Source organism: Pan troglodytes, chromosome 15, assembly GCF_028858775.2.
Source record: "Pan troglodytes isolate AG18354 chromosome 15, NHGRI_mPanTro3-v2.0_pri, whole genome shotgun sequence".
Classification (NCBI taxonomy): Eukaryota; Metazoa; Chordata; class Mammalia; order Primates; family Hominidae; genus Pan; species Pan troglodytes.
The window spans coordinates 27,007,093-27,014,193 of NC_072413.2; the positions used below are offsets into that span (position 1 = coordinate 27,007,093).

A 7,101-nucleotide genomic window follows, 5' to 3' on the forward strand; every position below is an offset into this window, starting at 1 on the left:
GGACTTCCTCTAGGAAAACCTGCGGGCCCTGTTTTGTGTTTCGAGCGGGAGAGCAGACACTCAGCTCAAATAGAGGCCTTTCTCTCGTCTTTCGGGGTGTTTATTCTACGGCCAAAAGGTAAGATGGCCAAGGCAGCGATCTGAGCGTGACGTCTGGCCCCGCGGGGGGCCCAGGAGGCCCAAGTTGGGACAGCTCCGGAGCTACCCCGGTGCCCCTCAGCTGGGGGAGGGCGCGCGGCAGCCGCCTGCCAGCCCCACAGGCTGCTCTCCAAAGGAGCTGGGCTTTTTCAGCGTTTCTGTTTCCTTGTAGCCTCATCTATCTTATCTAACAAGTTCACGCTCCGGGAGAAAAGAAGAGGGTGAGAAAAAAAAGGAAAGAAAAAAGAAAACCTCTTCACCGCGGTGATTCATAGTTCCTAGGCTCCGGAGCCAAACTTGCCGACCCAGCTTTTTTCTCGAACATTACTTTCTCTCCTACGTGCCTTAGGACAAACCCAGAAGGAAGACACTAAAATTGCCGAACAAGAATCTACGATTGTTTTAAAAATACAAGTGACCCCCCACAGACACCTTTGATGTTGTTGATTCTGACACAGAGGAGTCGAGTTGTTTTGTTTACACATGCTAACGGTAACTTGCTCCTGCTGCCGCTCTACGCGTAGCTTACTCTGTCCTCTCCTCTCCTCCCCGCAGGCGACTCCTTCCAAAGAGCGAGAGAGAAATACGGGTATTACTGTTATCCCCCACTGGGTTCAATACCCCTTACATGTAATTGAATATTCGAATTAACGTCACCTGCATGCACCCCAGTCTTCTAACTCTGAAATGTGCTTTATAGCAATACAGACTTGAAACCTTTAACTGTTTTCTATATCCCCGCGTTTACCGTGGCAGATGACCTCTTAGCCCAAAATTGATTTGGTGTGTATCCGGTCTTATGTGCCAAAAAAAGAGATACCTAGGCTGAAAAGGCAACTTTAAGGGGGGACATCTAGAGAGATGACGCCTAGAATCAAGGCCTCTGGCTCGATTGCGTTCGGCAAGCGTCTGCAACAAAGGAGCGTCGGGCAAGCTCGCGGGTATGCGCAGGGAGCAGCGGCGCGCAGACCTGGGAGCCCCAGCTCCGCGAAGCTCCTCGAAGGGAACCCTCGCGGTTACAGCCTCAAGAGGCAAGGCAGGGGAGGGAGAAAAGCTGGACCTTTTGAGAAACGCTGCTCCAACAGATTTTCCATGGCCTCGTGTTGGAGAAGGGGCGCGGGGGAGGAGCGAGGGTTGGGGTAGGAAGACCTACTGGAACGGACTACGGAGAGTGAGGGCCAGGTGGGTGTAAGATGAGCACAAAGTAAAAACTTGCCCATTGGTTTGTCCACGCAGGTTTCTTGAAAGAAGCAGATAGATCTGATTAGTAGATACTACTTTCCCCACGCAAAGGGAGACTTTGGGGTGAAGGGTTCTCTGCGTGCTTCCTGGCTTGCTTACCCCACTCATGAAGTTTTCTCTCCTCTCATTCCTTCAGACCTTCAGTGGGTGCAAGCATTTCCTATAAGATACTTATTAATCTCATATACGGACCTTGAACTGTTCAATGTTTTCCGTGTACATTTAAATATTGAGCGGTGACTAGTTCGAAGGTGACCGGCTAAAAATTGCGAAGGAGTCAGACCTTTCCATCTTTTCTCACACAACTGGAATTTGGGGGACCATTTGGAGGTGTGCTTCAAAAGAGAAGTCTTGGTTCACCCGCCACCCACCCCCACATACACACACACACACACACACACACCTCTTCTCTAAAAGGTCCTGTAACACTTCCAGAAGAAGATTGAGGCATCTACTAGAAATCACATTGAAGCTCCAACTAAGTAAGAACAATGATGGGATAGTTAGGAGTTCCAGCTCTTAAGAGCTCAGCATTTTTAGCCCTGTAAGTTTTTCTTTCAGCTTGATATATAGATATATCTACATATAGATATATATAGTTATTTTCTTTTTTCCTGTTTTGGTGCCCCACTGATGGAAAATCCGAGGTAGTATTGTTTGTGGGCTGGCTTTTGCCAAGTCTCACTTTCTTCCTTATGGGATAGAGCTGGGGGTTAAAACTAAGAACCTGAGCTCTAGCCTCCTTCATTCTAGTTCACCAACACCCCTTCAGCTCTTTGTTTTGTTTTGTTGTGCTGTGTTATGGTTGTTTGTGGAGCTTCCCCTATCTCCTTTGAAAGACTGACTACACCATTTCCTTGGGTAACTAGAGGAAAAATAGGAATCGGCCTCTCAGGGGCACTTCCCCAGGCTGTGTGGGACCATTTCTCACAACTGGATCAGGTCTAAAAATGGAACAGGTCCGCCCTCATACTGTGAGGGACTCAAGTCCTTCAGCAAATCACTCACCCTCTGGAGGGCACTGGCAAAGATCGCGAAACAAGTAAAAGGGTAGTGGACATTATGTTTACAATGTTTACAAGAGATGTACAGAGTATTCGACTGAGAAGTTTTTCCAGAAACTAAAGTCCCTTGGCCCTCTGGTGGTATTTTGTCATGGATCTTTCCACGCCTGGCTCTCCCTTGGCTAATGTCGGGACAAAGCTTCTCCCATGCACATTTTGCTGAAGATCACGGGACTTTTCTTTTGGCTGCGTACGTACTTGGCTTCAGAGAGCCTGGAACACCTGGCAGCGTCACAGAGACTTGCCTGGAGAGTCCCAGGGGTCTCTGTCAAGGCCTTCTCCTCATCCTTGTCCTCTTCCTCCTCCTGCTCCTCTTCTTCGCCTTGGACTTTCTCCCTTTTAAAGTGGCTCCCTAGCTTATACAAGCTAAACATTTCCACTCTCATAGACGAGGCTCTCCCATAGATTTTTTTACTCGAGGTTCTCAAGCAAAATTGCCGGTGCCACAATGTTATGATGGAAGGATGCTGAAATGACAGGCCTAGTAGACGCTTGTCTTAATCATCGGCTTCTTAATTTAGTTTTAGTGCTGTGTGTGTGTGTGTGTGTGTGTGTATGTGTGTGTGTGTACACACACGCGCGAATGTGCGCGCCCCCGGGGACGTTGAGGGTGCGCGTGCGCGCGCTGAGAGCAGCCGCTGACAACCTGCAGCTCCCTAATGAGTGACGAGGCAGGGCTGCTGCAGAAAAGTAACACTTCCCTGGTGTGAAGACCTCTTACTGAGAAGTTTAGTTCACTACTGTTCTCGCAAACCTAATCGTATAACCTGTAACCAAAACCCACAGAACGAGGATACAACACGCTAAAGAGTAACTTCTAATCACTAAATGTTAGCACCATTACCTGCTGTTAGGAAGATATTATAGACGAGTTGGCTCCAGCGAGGGCAGACCTCACCTGCCACAGGATCTCTGGAAATACCTGGATGCCTCTGTATGGGATCTCCTCACTCCCAAACGTCACAAGGTCAGAAATTCTCTGTGCATCTGCAGGAAGAGAACTTTAGCTAGAGCTTGGCGCTGGGTGCCACTCCAAGGACACCCTGTCCAGGGAATGGAGAGCAGAGTGGATTTTAGGTAAATGGGGCCCACCTTCCTTTAACCAGCAGCTAGCAAGAAGAAAAGAGGCGGATCGCTGACTGAAAACAGGAAAGAGGCCCTAAAGAATACTTAAATAACACCGCCAAATGGAAAAATGAAATGTTCTGCTCCCTACTCGGATGAAGTATGCTGTGTAGCCTTGGTTATTAATTAAAACTCCAGAAGGAATAATCTAATTCATTTCCTAACCAATTCTTCCATTGGAACTGCTCACTCTTTACGGGGCCTGACCTCTTTGGGAGAGCTGGGGGACTGCAGACAGAGCAAGAGAGAAGTTTACTGTGATATATACCAGAAAATTACATTTACTTTGACTTCTGCTTTTATTCATTAATAGTACACATTTGTAGATGTCTGTGTGAGAGATCAAGGTTAGATCCATCATGAGAAAAAAATTAGAATGATAGAGAATTTGTTTCAGGTCTGAGACAACTGAATTCCCTCTGTCTTCTGAAGGTAATCACGGTGACTGAGTGGGGCTGAAGATTGGGCTTCCAGTGCTTAGGGAAGAGGCCCGAGGTGGACAGAGGCAGGCCTTCAAATCCAATTTGCACCCAAATTGGCTGGTAGGATATACAAAGCCCCATCCAGAGACTTTCAACTTGCACAATACTCTGTCCAGGACCCCCCTCCCCCTCCATTTCAGATAGTAGCAGTTCTTTAAAAAAGCTATTGCTGAGACAAACACGGGGTGCTGAGTAAACAGTGCATGTTTTGTTGAACAAGCTATATATATATACATATATATACACACACACATATATATGTGTGTGAGTATATATATATATATCACCATCTCGACATAAAGTGCAATTGAAATTATTAAAAGGAATTAAAACTCACTTCTTGCCAGATTACAAATAACTTTTGTCATTAGGAAGAATAGATTTTTAAATATTACATTAAACTATATACTATTTATGCCCATAAGAATATCCTATTTTGAGAGACTTGCATTCATGCAATCCTTAAACTATATAACATAGCCTTAATTTGAATGAAAAACATTTTCCCAGTCAATATGAGCTCCTAGCATATAAAATCAGATTATTACAGTGCTCATTAGCAAACCCCAGTTTTTGCTATTTGAAAGTAAACAGAAGAAAAACTTATTTCCACCTGCTAAAATTTTATACAGGATTACAAAACAATGCACGCTCAGATTTGACCTAAGAAACACCTTAAAACATTAAAAATTCATCAGTCAGAGCTGGTGTTGTATTGAAGGAAAGCTCCTCCAGTTTGCTGCTGAGCTCGGATTTGAATAAAATGTCCAATGTTAACAAACAATACCCACGTTTGGCACTTTGTGTATTAAATTGATCAAACAGATTTTAGGAGGCACAATGCACAATTTGTACAGACCTGATTGAGTTAATATAATATCAGCAAATTTTACATCGAAATGATTCTGTTTCTTTTCTTTGTGTTTAAAACCAGCACAGATTACAAATTTTAATGATCTGAAAATGTTTGGTATACAAAATCATGCTTATTTCAGTATTAGCAAAAACACAAGAAATTTTTCAACACAAACACCCAGCTGTGTCTATTTTAAAAGCAGTTCAATGACAGCTTGCACTTATGAGCATGCAATCAGCTAATTTCGTTTTTTTTTTCTTCTGTGTTAATCAACACTTTCCTTCCTGCATATCAGAGTACAAATAGTATAGTTACTCCACATCAGTAAATGTTTACGTAACCTGTCCTTTCCCAAGAATCCGGTTACACCGAATCATTTCACGCTAGACCGACTACGAAAACGTACCGGGCCGTCCACCTCAGAGGGAGCCCTGTGTGCCATTATAAGTGGTGGTGAGAAGGGGGGCTGTAGGGGGAGAAATTGGGAGGAGTAGGTGGAGGAATGGAGAGACAGAGGAATGGAGGGTGGGGGGAAGGGGTGGGGGGAGCTAAGGGAGAAGGAGGGAGGAGGGAGGAAGGAGAGTTGAGGAAAAGTAGGAAGAACGGGCCTGAAGAGGGGAGAAGAGTGGGAGGAGGAAAAGTGAGTAGGAAGGGGAAGGCCCACAAATCTCTCCAGCCGGTAGGCAAAGCCCATTAGCTCACCCGGCCCTGCGAGAAATCCAGAGCTTGGAAATAAATGTTTGGGACCATGTCACTATCAACACTGATTGTTGGAACCCTTGAATTTTTCCACATGTAAATACAGTTTGTTTTAAAGTGAGAAGACATGTAGACATAGGAAAAAATACATACATACAGTGGAAGGACATTTGAGGTTAGTCCAATATTCAAAGCTCCTTTGTGGCATTCCTAATAGATGCATATTTAAAATTCACTAGCTATTTGTAATTATCTATTATTCTCTCCAGTTTCCTCCCCCACCCCCCAACCTTTTCTCTCTTTCTCTTTCTTAAGACTGGGGGTGGGGAGGATGGAATAACCCCCTATTATCCTGAGTATTCATCAACCGCATTCTTTATGTTACAATTTAACTTTAGGATCAAGCATAAGCACCAATTTTCCTTCCTTCGTTTTCTTAAATACCAAATCTGCCAGATATCTTAATGAAAGTTTATCCAAGTGAAGAAATGCTTACATTTTGTAATTATTTACCTTCTAGAGGAAGGAAAAGGTGCTTTTCATTTATGCTTCTCCACCTCCCTCTTCTCTGGGGCTACATCCTCCGTAAAATGTGGTATGTTTCGTGCCCATGTGGGATGAAACAGCCTTTGATCAATGTGCTCCCCACTAAATTCCAATCCCTGGGAAATGCTGGGCCTTAGCCCTGCCCCTGGCCACGGGATCCTTTTAAAGCCCCGGATTCGCAATTTCCCCATTCACTTCAACCTCCAACCGAACCTTCCCAGTTCCAAAGCCCAAGAAGCTGGGACTGTGAGATCCACGTTCCCAAGGCTCCCCGGTGCTTTCCAGCAGCACTCAGGGTTGGCAAGAGCTGGCTTCAGTATACTGTTATTTCAGGAATGAGGCCCGCACAAAATAAAAGCATTTGAGAAACGGAAAGAAAAAAAAGGAGTGAAAATAGGAAGGCTTAAAAAAAAAACCGGAAAGAAATAGACGCCCACCCTTATTTTCCCTCCAATGTCAACAAGCAAAACGAAAATATTTCCAGGGTGATCGCTCGCAGCTACCCGCTTCCAATTCGGATTAGAAGCTGAGGCTGGAGCGGCGAGGAGAAAACGACATCGAGTCACCCCGCGCGTGAGCGACGCTCTGGAGCAGGAGAGAAGGAAAAGGAAGAGACACACGTATATAGCATGTGTTACCTGATTTATTTCGAGATTGTTTGGTACTGTTTTCTCTCTGGGCACCTCTCATTTCGGAAGGCCATCAGAGGCGCCCACTACTGAGCGGCCCCGGCCGCCGCAGCAGCACCCGGAGCCCCAGGCCCGGTTTCCCCGCGGCGCCGGAGCCCGGAGCTCGCCGCCGCCCAGGCCTCAGGAATCGAGTAAGTAACCCCTGTTTGGCCCCGCGCTCCTCTGCCCACTTCCTCCTCCTCATCTCATCGCTCCCAAAGCTCTCCCACACCCTCCTCCCCCGAAGTAAAGGACACCCCCGCACACACGCCAGCGGTGGG

At 46.0% G+C, this 7,101-nt stretch overlaps 1 long non-coding RNA gene across 2 annotated transcripts in view; it reads right to left on the reverse strand.

The window, feature by feature from the left end:
• Positions 1 to 6,661, reverse strand: part of LOC107968132 (uncharacterized) — a 39,029-nt gene extending 32,368 nt beyond the window's left edge. Inside the window, exons 1-2 of one of the 2 annotated variants that reach the window (XR_001709073.4) lie at positions 6,120 to 6,661; positions 3,289 to 3,431 (exon numbers count right to left, since the gene is read on the reverse strand). This is a non-coding gene — a long non-coding RNA (uncharacterized LOC107968132). The other variant, XR_001709074.4, reaches the window with a different exon arrangement.
• Positions 6,662 to 7,101: the final 440 nt, after the last annotated feature.